We start from the raw sequence: 12439 nt of genomic DNA on the forward strand, positions 1-12439 counted from the left end.
TTTTTTGTATTATGGAGTAGAAAAGAAAGTGGCCCCCATACTGGGCTCTATTCAGTGGCAGCTTCTTGTCCCATAACGTTAAGAAGACTTTGAGGAAATAAAACTTGTTAGGAAAATTTCAGGTGTAGTTGCTTTGTAAGTTGTGATGGGCAGAAGGGATGGAGTGAAATATGAAGGCTCCTCACACCCTCCATTTGGTCTCAGACTATGTCCTGGAACCCTGCGGTGGAGAAAGAACCATTTTCATTCCTGTTTCTTGGGATCGTTGATGCCCTTGTAGTGATGGAGAATGGCAAGCTAGAAAAGCGACACACCCAGCATGTTGGCGAATATGGTGAGCTGCACGTCGGTGATCATCCTGACCAGCTCCATCAAGCTAAGCTGCAGACTCCACATGGCCTGCACACAAGCTACTTTTTATATCTCATGGTTATACTTTTCTGCTGGATGGTTAAGACCAAGTTAAAGCAAGACCTATGTAAGTAAAAAATGTAGTTTTTGTATCTGGCAAGGTCAGTCAAATCCCCCCAGGATTTACCCTGAAACCATGTAAAGCACTGTGTAGAGCTTCTGTTAGTGTCAGCCATCTGGGTGAGTCATGGCCATTGCTTGACCAATTTGCTCTCTGTGAAAGCAAGAAAGGACATTTTCTCTCTAGGTGAATCTCCTTAGGCACAGTATATCTCATCAATCACTCTGCTCTATGGGCCCCTGGTCTCCTTGATCAGAAATTTGGAAAGCACTAAGTTGCAAGATGTCACAGCACAGGTTCTCTGATGTCCTGAGTCCTCCCTGAACTTGACAAGCTACAGCCAATTTATTGGCTATTCTTATAGCAGCTCTTTTTCTCTAACTTATGGTCTGTAAACCCTAGTTGTTAAACATCCAGAGGAGAAGCTAATAATATTATCTTGTAACAGAGGCAGTTGAGCTTGACATCACTATCTGTCTGAATATCAAATGCCTTAGACATTACATGAAACTGCTACTTTCCAACAACCATGGTTATTCTTGACTTTAAATCCCTATAGAATGTGGAAAAAACTATTTCACATTTTTACACAGAAATTTAGATATCAATCCATATACAATCTTGCAGCAGGATAATCCTATGACTTTTTTTTTCTTGTCTCTTGTTTTCTTTTATTACCTTTTTTCTTTACACACATTTACCTTAAGGAGTGTGTAGCAATAATTGATATGACATTAGAAGCCATATGTATTTAGAAGACCAAAATGATAGGTATTTCAAGTATGGCTTCAGTATTACACATTGCTATTCTCAGTTTAGTTGCTTAGTTCACAGATATTAGCATATATAGTCAGTGTGAGAATTCTACCCATTAATTGCTATTTTCAAAATCCTGATGGAAATTTTTAAGACCATTATCTTAACCATCTTGATTACATAAATGTATGGTTTTGCCTCTGCCATATTTCCTAACTTTTTTCCTTTCTTTATCTTCATTGTTTACTCCTTAAGTTCTTGTTTTCATTTATCTGTGTTATACCTTTCAATTTTTATTTCTTCTTTTGAGATCTTACACTAGGGAGACAATAGGATATTTACACATGTGTGTCTGGTTTATTTCAGGCATGAGTATATCTTCAAGTTGCATCCTCTTATATATGAAGGCTTCAAGTTTATTATTCTTTATAGCTGAGTAATACTCCATTATATAAAAATATCACATCTTTTTATCCATTCCTCAGGTGATGGGCATTTTGGTTGTTTCCAAGATTTGGCTATCACAAATTGTGCTGCTATAAACATAGATGAACATATATCACTATGATATGACGTTTTCAGTTCTTTTGGGAAAATTCCCAGAAGTGACATAGCTGGATTAAATGAATTATCCAGTCCTAGTTTTTTGAGGAGTCTCCACACTGATTTCCATCATGTTGTACCAGTCTACATTTCTACCAGCAGTGGTGAAGGGGTCCTTTTTCCCTGCAGCCTCTCCAACTTTGTTGTTGGTTGATTTCTTTATTTTTTTTCTATAATTTAGGGAAGGGCCTACAGGATATTCTGGGTCTCACTACTAGATCAGACTTGTAGTGATTCTCCTGTTTACAGCCTCCCAAGTGCTGGGATTACAGATGTGTGCCACCATGCCCAGTTTTAATTGCCATCCTAGTGCACCCCAAGAGTGGGTCTGGCACAGCAGGCCCGGGAATTGAACTGCCTGCCACTGTGCCTGCTTGCAGGTGCTTTAATCTGCTGAGATATTTGGCCAGCACTGGTTGATTTTTTTTTGTAATAGCCATTCTTTCTGGGGTGAGATGATATCTCAGTGTTGCTTTAATTTGATTTCATGAATGGCTAGTGATGTGGAGTATTTTTCATGTATTTATTTCCTTCTTGTATTTTTTTCCTCTGAGAAATGTGTGTTCATCTTAGATGCTCATTTTAAAATTTGATCTTTAAATTTTGAGGCCCTAATGTTTCTTAGTTCTTTATAAATTCTAGATAGAAGACCTTTATCTGAGTGCTTTTTTTTTTTTTTTTGTGGAACCAGGGATTGAACTCAGGCCCTTATGCTTGCCAGGGAAGCACTTATTCCACTGAGCCATCTCCCTGGCCCCCTTTGACTGCTTAGTAATTAAGATGCTTTCCAAATTTGTGGGTTGTCTTTTCACTCTGTTGGTAATTTCTTTTGACATGCAAAAACTTCTCAATAAGAGGAAGTCCCAGGTGTTGATTGTTCCAAGTATCTCCTGTACAGTTTGACTTTTGTTCATGAACTGTTTTTCTACCCCTATGTCTTCAAGATTTCCACCCACTTTCTCTTCCAGGAGATTTAGTGTTTCTATTTTAATGTTTAGATCTTTAATCCATTTTGACTTTACTTTAGTGCATGGTGATATACCTGGGTCAAGTTTTAGTTTTCAGCATGTAGAGACCTAGTTTTTCCAGAACCATTTGTTAAAGAGGCTATCTGTCTTCCAGTAAGCCTGATGGGCCCCTTTGTCAAAGATAAGATGGCTGATTGTGCTTGTAGTTGTATCTGCATTATCTAATCTATTCCATTGATCCTCAGGTCTATTTTTTGCCAATATAATGCTACCATCCTGTAGCTTTGTAGTACAATTTCAAGTCACGAATTGTAATGCCTCTAACCTTGCCTTTATTGCCCAGGATTGCCTTTGCTATTGTAGGATTTTTCTGGTTTCAAATAAATTTTAGGAATGATCTCTCTAGGTCTGTGAGATATGTTAGTGGCATTTTGATAGGAATTATGTGAAATATTTATAACAATTTTGTGACTATGGCCACCTTCCAATGTTGGTTCTTCCTATCCAGGAGCAGGGAATATCTTTCCAATTTCTGAAATCTTCTATGATCTCTTTTTTCAAAGTACTGTAATTTTCATTGAATAGATATTTTCCTTCTTTATTTAGATTATTTCCTAAATATTTCATTTTTCTGTGCTGCTATTGTAAAAAGTATTGTTTCTCTAATTTCTTTCTCAGTGTGTTTGTCATCTGTGTAGAGGAATGCTATTGAATTTTGGGTATTGAATTTGTATCTGCTGTTTTATTGGATTTGTCTATTAATTCTAGTAGGTTCTTGGTGGAGTGTTTTGGGTTTTCCAAGTAGAGTATCATGTCATCTGCAAATAATGATACTTTATCTTCTTCTTTACCTATTCTTATTCCTTTTGCTTCTCTCTCTTGTCTAATGGCTCTAGCTCATGATTCCAGAACCATATTGAATAGGAGTGGTGATAGAGGGCATCCTTGTCTTGCACCTGATATGAGAGTAAGATATTTCAGTTTTTCCCCATTTAAAATTATGTTAGCCATTGGACTGTCATAGATGACTTTTATCAGATTGAGATAGAGGCCATCTATTCTAATTTTCTGTTCACGAGTGTTGAACTTTGTCAAAAGCCTTTTCTGCATCTATTGAAATGATCATGTGCTTTTTGGAATTGGTTCTATTAATATAATGTATTACATTTATAGATTTGCATATGTTGAAACATCCTTGCATCACTGGGATGAATCCTACCTGTTTTTTCTATATTCTATTTGCTAGGATTTTATCATATATATTCATGCGGGAGATTGGCTTGTAATTTTCTTTTTTAGTTGCATCGGTCTCTGATTTTGGGATTGCTATATTACTTGCCTCTAGAATGATTTTGGGAAGATTATTTCCTTTTCAATTTCATTGAAGAGTTTGAAGAGTACTGGGATTATATCTTCTGTAAATTTCTTGCAGCATTCAGCTGTGAATCAATCGGGACCTGGGCCTTTCTTTATCTGTAGATTTTTTATTACATTTTGAATTTCATTGGTTGGTATTGGGATATTGAGAGTTCTTCTATATTCTTGATTCAATTTTGGTAATTTGTACTTTTGTAGGAATCTGTGCATTTCTTTTGTGTCTTCTAATATGTGAGAGCAAAGATTTCTCAAAATAGCTATTGATAATCTGAATTTCCACAGGGACCTTTTCATTCCTATTGCTTGAATTTGATATTTTTTTCCTCTTTTTGATGAGGTTATCCAAGGATTTATCAATTTTATTTAATCTTTCAAAGAACCACCTTTTTGACTCATTAATTCTTTGTATTGTTTTCTTTATCTCAATTGCATTAACTTCTGCTCTAATCTTTATAATTTCCTCCCGTCTTTGGGCGTTGGGTTTGGCCTTCTCCACTTTTCCTAGATGATTGAGGTGCAGCATGAGGGTATTTCTTTGTTCCCATCCTGCTTTCCTAATGTGTGAACTCACAGCCATGCATTTTCCTCTAAGAACTGCTTTCATTGCATCCCATAAATTGTGCTTGAATTTTCATTGAATTGTAGATATTGTTTAATTTCATCTGTAACCCATTGGTTGCTGAAGAGGGTGTTGTTTAATTTCCATGTATTTGTGGGGGTTTTGTCATTTCTTTAGTCATTTATTTCCAGTTTCATTGCACTGTAGTAAGATAATATACATGGGTTAATTTCTGTTTTCTTGCATATACTTAAGCATGACCTATGGTCTATTATGTATTCTATTTTAGAGAATGTCCCATGTGCAGGTGAGGGCTGGGGAGATGGCTCAGTGGAATAAGCACTTCCCTGGCAACCACAAAGGCCTGAGTTCAATCCCTGGTTCTGAAAAAAAAAATCTACAAAGCCATGTCAACGTAAAAAATATGAATATGCAAATGTGGTTTGGTGGAACATTCTGTATATGTCCACTAAGTCCATTTGTTCCAAGTTCTGGTTCAGTTCTGGTACTTCTCTGCTAATTTTTTGTATGCTTGGCCTGTCTTTTTGGGATAAGGGGGTGTTAAGGTCTCCTGTTAAGATTGTGTTATTGGATATTAGATTTTTCATGTCCATTAAGATTTGTCTTGTATAGTTGGATGCTCCTGTGTTGGATGTGTACACACTTATGTGTGTTACCTCTTCCTCTTGAATTTTTCCCCTAACCAGTATGTAGTGGTCTTCTTTATTTTGTTTGATCATTCTTGGTTTGAAGTTGAAATTGTCTGCAAAGAGGATTGCTACCCTTGCTTTTATCTCAGTTTCTGAGGCATGTAGTATTGTTTCCCATCCTTTGACTTTCACCCTATGAATTTCTTTATGAGTTAAGTGTGCTTGTTGTATACAGCATATACAATTGGGTTTTGCTTCCTAATTCACTCTACCAGTCTATTTCTTTTAATTGGTGAATTGAGTCCATTTACATTGATGGTTATAATTCAGATGTATTGACTTATCATTGACATGTTGTTTACCTGCTGTTGTATTCCTCTTTTTCTCCTGTGTTTTACCGTTTGCCCTATTTAGTGGCTCCTTTCCATTCTCATCTGTGGAGCTATGATCATTTTGGTCACTCTCTAGAATATCTTTTAGTAGTCTGTGTAGTGTTGGCTTTGTCATCATGAAATTCTTTAGTTGTTCTTTGTCATGGAAGTATTTTACTTCCACATCAAACTTGAGAGAGTTTTGCCAGGTATGGCATTGTGGGCTGGAATTTGTTTTCATGGAGAACTTGAAGCACTTTGCTCCATGTTCTTCAGGACTTGATGGTTTGTGAAGAGAAGTCTGCCATTATTCCGATGGGTTTTCCATTAAACATGGAAAATAAAAATCTGTTTCTTTATGTAGCAGACTTTAGTATAATGTTCTTGTGCTGGATTTCTGGGATCTTTATTATTATATGTCTGTGTGTGTTTTTAATTGGCTTGATGTTATTTGGAGTTTTATATGCTTCTCTTACCAGAATGTCAGATTGTTTCCCCTTATTGGAGAAGTTTTCTGCTATTAATTCTGCCCAAATTCTTTTTTCTATTATTTGTATTGACTCCCTCTTTCTCATCGATGCCTATTAGTCTTATGTTGTTCATCTTTGCATCATCTTACAGATGTTGAATTATTTTTCTCTGCATCCTACTTGTTTTTAAGAGATCTTTTCTTACCTTTTCACTAGCTGCAATGGTGTCTTCAAGATCTGAAACTCTATCTTCACTTAATTCAAGTGGTTTTGCCAGCTTGTGATTGAGGTTTTAATTTCCTGTATAGCATTTTGACTCTGCTTCATGCATCCTATTTCTTTCCTGTGTTGCTCATTCAAGTATTCCATTGTTTTTCTATTTTCTATTTTATCAGTGTTGTCTTTAGAAGCACTTAGTCATTCTTTCATTATAGTTTTCAATTCTTTTTTATCTTCAGAGTTTACTATTCCTCTTATTTCCTTTATATCTTTCTGCAGTTTTTCTTTACTTCAGACACTATTATTTTAGAGATTTCACATGTGTTATTTCCAAGTTCTTCTATGCTGTTTTCACCTACATTTGTTCTGGGTGGGCTTGGGGCCTGAGACTGCATTTTGCTACTTCTCTTTGTGATTTTGTATAACACTGTCCTCTGACCTTTGGTGTAGCGCTTTGGTGCAGTTGTAACCTCAGCACCTGCCAAAATTCTTACCCAAGAGAGATTGTGTGATTAAAGCAGCTACAGTTTTGTATTTATGGAACTACAATTAGGAACACTAATAATGTGTAGTGATATTTAGCAGTGTACAAACTTTTGTAACTAATAGGTTTATATTTTAGACCATAAGAGCAAACATTAAGTCTGTGTAGCTAAGTAGATATTAAATTGGGAACCTGTATATAAATTATGTCCCCTGTGTTTTTTTCTGATTTCTTCCCATTGATGTACGTGGGTTCTTCCAGGCTGACTGGTTCAACCAGGTTATCTGTTGCCCGGCCTCTCAATCAACGGAGAAAGAGAGAGGATTCTTTCACAGATCTGGATCTCCCAAAGTGTCTCAGCTTACTGGGTCCGGATCTACCATGTTTGCACTTGTCCAGATTGGGTTTGGCTGCTGTGCTCAGCTTCTTTCTGTTGCAGCCCATGGAATTGAAGCCGTTGTGCACCTCTGGCCAATGTTCACCTTCCAGATTAACTGGATGGGTCTAGTCCCTAGCTCTTCTGCAGAGCTTTCTGCTATAGGGTTCCACATAAGGCCAGTGAGAAGGAAGAGGTTCCCACAGGTATGCAGATGGTCCCACACACCCACGCCAAGCGTGGGTTCTGGATGGATAGAGGTCTATTGTGGGAATGTGAGATGATTACTTTTTTGTTTGTAGCTGTATGTATTTCCTGAAACTTTGTCCTATAATGTGCATTATTATCTGAAACAATGTCACAGAGGAGTTTGCAATTAAATGAGTGTTTCTGTAGGTCAGAGGCAGGGGTAGGTGGCCCACATTGTGAGGGCAGTGGACATCAGGCTGACCTGTATGAGACAGGTTTTTCTCTCCTGCTGCTCTTTGTTTAGTGGGATGGACAGCCAGTGCAAGCACATTCTGTGAGCACTGCCATTCCATCTGATACTGTTGCAGGCAGCCAAGTTAGAAATATTATAGGCAGTCAGACAGGGCCAGGCCTGCAAGGAGACAAGATGGAAGACAAGGTGACCTTTCAAATGGGAAGAGACAGACACTCCCATATGGGCCACACCTGAAGACCAAGACAAAAAGAGGAAACACTACTACATACTCCCCTAGGGATGGGCATCAGGCATTGATATTCTAAATAGGTAGCAATCACCTTGAAAGAGCCCAAATGAGCCACTAGCCCAACCCCCAACAAGAGGAGACCCTGTCCCATATTCATGCCCTCTTGTTACATGACTCACTTCCTCATTTGGTCCTGAATTTAATCAATTTTACCTGAGCAATGGTGCTTGTAATCTCATTGGTTGACCAAAGTTTTGTCCCACCTCATGCCTAACTAAGCGAGTTCTCATTCTCACCATCTTAGACCCACCTCACCACATGGTTTTACTCTATAAAAGTCCCTGGAAGAGATAGCTTCCCAGGGAATACGCACTCTGGCCACCCTTCCTGTCCCTCTCTCAGACAGGAGCTTTCTCTCCCTCAATAAATATATTCTGGTCACAACCTCCGTTTGTTCCTAAAATTCATTCTTTGGTTTTCGAGAACACAAACTCATCAAGGTCAGTCGGGAGATCATTTTTCCCCTATGTCATTTGGAGGTTCCAAGTATCATTTGGAGGTCACTCACCTGAGATCAGTTTTTCTCCCTGTATCAATACCATCGGCCTCCAACCTAGGGAATACCAGTCCATGGAAGGCTATGCAATTCTAGGACCATGTGGACTTAGGAAGATATTTTGGTCATTGTTTCTACAGTTAAGTGCAGACACTTGAAAATATCATGGGATATGTGATAGATAAGTATTTCAGGCAAGTTGAACTAGAAGCTGCAAATTATGAAGAGCATGCTTGAAGAATAAAGAAAACAGCATCAAGAGTAGAGTTAAGAAGGAAAGGATGCCTGGGAGGGAGATGCAGAGAGCTCTGGTGGTGTGTGCTGAATGTGTAAATCTCATAGAGCTTTTTAGGCAATTGGCACTGGAAGCCAGTAAACATCTTTGAAAACACAATTGACATTATTTAACTTGCTTTCTAAATGTCTCACATGGATGTGTTAAGACTAAACTACAGAGGGACAAGGATGCAAGTAAAAAGAAGACTTGGGATGATGGCACTATAATTCAGGACAAAAGGGAAATTTGCTTTCATCATGGAAGTGAGGGAGGGGTTGTTGAAAATGGTCAGATTTTGAGTGTGCTTTGAAGGTAAAGGGCAGAATTCATCCCTGAAAAGATGAATTTTAACTATTTTTGGCCATAAGATAGTGAAAACAAACTTTTCATTCACAGGTATGGTGAACAAAGATCAGCAGTGAGGAGTATTTGAAGGGTAAAAACCAAACCTCCAAGTTTGAGCTGGGTTAACTATGAGATGCTTACGAAATATTTAAGTGTAAGGTCAAGACAGAGTTGGATAAACAAGCTGCAGCTCAGTGTATCCCACAAGCCAGATGGAGAAGAAGGAAGAAGGGGCAGACTATATATCAAAGGCTGCTAGTAAGGCAGTTGGGGTGTAGGTAAGGTGTAATTGTTCAGCTTAGTGATCATAGGATCATGAATTCTCTTGACAGGAACAGTTTCAGTGGAGTTGGGCTTCATCTCCGAGAATGGATTCAAGATAAAAATAGGGGGCTGGTGAGATATCTCAGTGGATTAAGTCACCTGCTTAGGCAGGTGCAGGGACCAGGGTTCGATCCTTGGTGTGCTGTGCCAGCCCCACCCCTGGGGTGCACTGAGACAGCAACTGAGACTGGGTGTGATGGTACATGCCTGCAATCCCAGCACTGGGGAGGCTGAAAATAGGAGAATCACTACAAGTCCGATCTGTGTAGTTAGATCCTGTAGACTCTGTACTAAATACATTTAAAAAAAAAAGAAAACATAGGAAGAGATTAGAGATGGGCAAATGAGTTCTGCAGAAGAATACATTTTCTTGAGTTTTCAGTGAACCAGTTTCCAAGATAGAATTAAGTGTTCAAGGACTTTTTTAGGGAATAAATATATCTGTGGTAGAGAGGATGAGGAGGGTATTCCACAAAACTGCCATGCAAGTCTGACCCAGCATGTCACAGGCTTCATGCAGCTACAGGGCATTACTGCAAGGCTGTCAAAGAGTCCAGGATTCAAAGCTGGCCCTCAGGAGCCACGTGTTCCCCACAAATGAACTGCCTCAGTGTCCCTGTTGCAGTCCACAGCTAGGAGCAACCTGTAGCCTAAAGGCAGAAATGGATTTCAGGATACTGCTCTAGGCTTTTGGTCAATTGCATTCCCTGCCCTTGCAGGTCTGTCAGATACATTCTCATAGCCATCACACAAAACTCTTTCTGTGAGATGGGAGAGGGACTTATTATAGTAAGTCAATGAAAATATGTCCTTTTTGTGTTACGGGAAATTTCCAGTTTTTCACATGATGAAGTTGATGATTTAAAGATGCAAGATGGAAATGCTGAGGCTAAGTCTTGGAGTGGGTGGCAGGTCACAGAAGCTGGTGTGAAAGTGGAGTTGTTAGAACACACACAGCCCAAGTATCACAGCAGAAGCTCAGAGGAAACAGGGCACATGCTGCTGATAGGAGCTTATTGAAAGGAAGAAACAGCCCTTCTGTTTTTCTCAGGGAAATGATAAATGTTTCAAACCGAGAGGAAATATAGGAGTAGACGGCATGGTCTGAGGAAAGAGAAGGTGAGGAACAGTCACAGGAGAGAGGAGGGGAGAGAAATTGACATGATTTCTGCATGCTTTTCAGCTCTACTTGAATTTACTGATCTTGAATTTAAATAGAAACCAACTGGCAGGTTTTGGTTTTCTCTACTTTGCGTTGCTATGTGGGTTTTGAAGAGCAAGTACCATTTAAGTTATGTTTGGTAATAAATTTTCAATGCATGAATTACATTGTAGTCAGAGAACATTGTCTGGTAAGAGTTCTTTGGAGTTCACTGAGACTGTTCCATGACCAAGAACACTATTGTTCATTTAGGGTCTTGCTGTGCTTAGAAACTTTTGAGCAGTTCTCTGTATGTGGGTTTATCAGCTCAAACATATGAATTGTGTTGTCCAAATTTTATATATCTTTATTGATATTTGCATTAAATTTTGCACAGAAAATTGAGTTAAATATTCTGACAGCTCTAATGGATGGAATTTATGCATTTCTACCTCTAGTTCCACCTCTTATTTTGCTTTATTTTGTAGTCATCTTAACTGCAGATAGATTCAGAATCACTAAACTTCCTGGTGAATTAAAACTTCTATTATTATGTAGCACACTCACTATTGCAGCATATGCACTAATTTTTTTAATGAAGCATAATTTTATGTAGCTATTGCAAAAATGACAATTTTCTTGAACCCTACACAAAGTTTTCCCTCTTATTATTTTAGACTGATGTGGTATATTTTTCATAATTCATATACCAGTGATAATACAGGACAACTAACCAAATCCCACACTTTATTCAGTTTTTTGAGTTTCTCCTCAATGACCCCTTTGCTGACTCAGGGGCTTATTTAAGGAGCCATACTTCATCTGGCCATCACGGTTCCTTGGGTTCCTCTTGGTGTCTCCCTGTCCATTTCCCTGTGACTTCTCCTAGCTTGGTTATATTAAGAGGTTTTGTTAGAAGATAGTAGTCAGATACTGTGTAGAGTGCACATACACTAATATTATGTGGTGATTTTTTTCTGTATTTTAAAATTATTTTAGCCTTTACATCAATTTTACTTAATGTTAGTATGACAAATTAAATTGCTTTTTGATAGCATTTGTCTAAGAAATCTTATTTTTTTTTATTTCATGTCTTTATGCTTTACTTGTATCACTTTCAAATAGTAAATAATATCTTTAAAAATCCAATCTGACAAATTCTGTTTTGGATTAGAAAATTTAATCTATTTATATTTGTTATAAATTACTGATATGTTTAAATTTATTTTAGTGTCTTTTGTACTTTTTTAATAATAATTTCATTTCTTTGTTTTTAGAGCCCCTTTGAATGAATTTCTCTTTTTTCATATTATTTTCTTATTTCTATGGATGTTGAACAGATTCACTGTTTCTATTAGTTTCATAGTCAGGCTTGATAGTTGTGTTAGTATTTAACCGGTTCTAAATTGTAAAAAAATATCTTTACTCAACCTTTGAATAATATAAGCATTTAAAATGCTCTACCCTCTCATTGAATGTATCTTGATGGCTTATTTTCATATGTTTGTCTCAAACATATTTGTCCTTTTATCTTTATAATACAGCTCATTTTTAAATAGTTTCTGGCTAAACAACTCTAAAATTATGGTTATTTCATCTTGGCACCCTAAATATGCATTTTTTCCTAATGATTTTTATCTTCTGTTGTGGAATTGAGAAGTCAAAGATCATTCTCCTTATCATTCTACTGCAGGTGAACCAACTCTTCATGACTTGCCTTTAGAGTTAGTTTTACCTTCAATATCATGTGATATTTGCTATGATATGTGCAGGCATATATTTGTTTCATTTATCCACCTTGCAATTCACTTGGCTCC

General features: G+C 37.6%; 1 pseudogene; it reads right to left on the reverse strand.

Annotated features, from left to right (window-relative positions):
* Positions 1–243: 243 nt before the first annotated feature.
* Positions 244–357, reverse strand: LOC101564058 (annotated as a pseudogene).
* Between the last annotated feature and the right edge of the window lie 12082 nt (positions 358–12439).

Source organism: Octodon degus, unplaced genomic scaffold (genome assembly GCF_000260255.1).
Source record: "Octodon degus isolate 3935 unplaced genomic scaffold, OctDeg1.0 scaffold00057, whole genome shotgun sequence".
NCBI lineage: Eukaryota > Metazoa > Chordata > Mammalia > Rodentia > Octodontidae > Octodon > Octodon degus.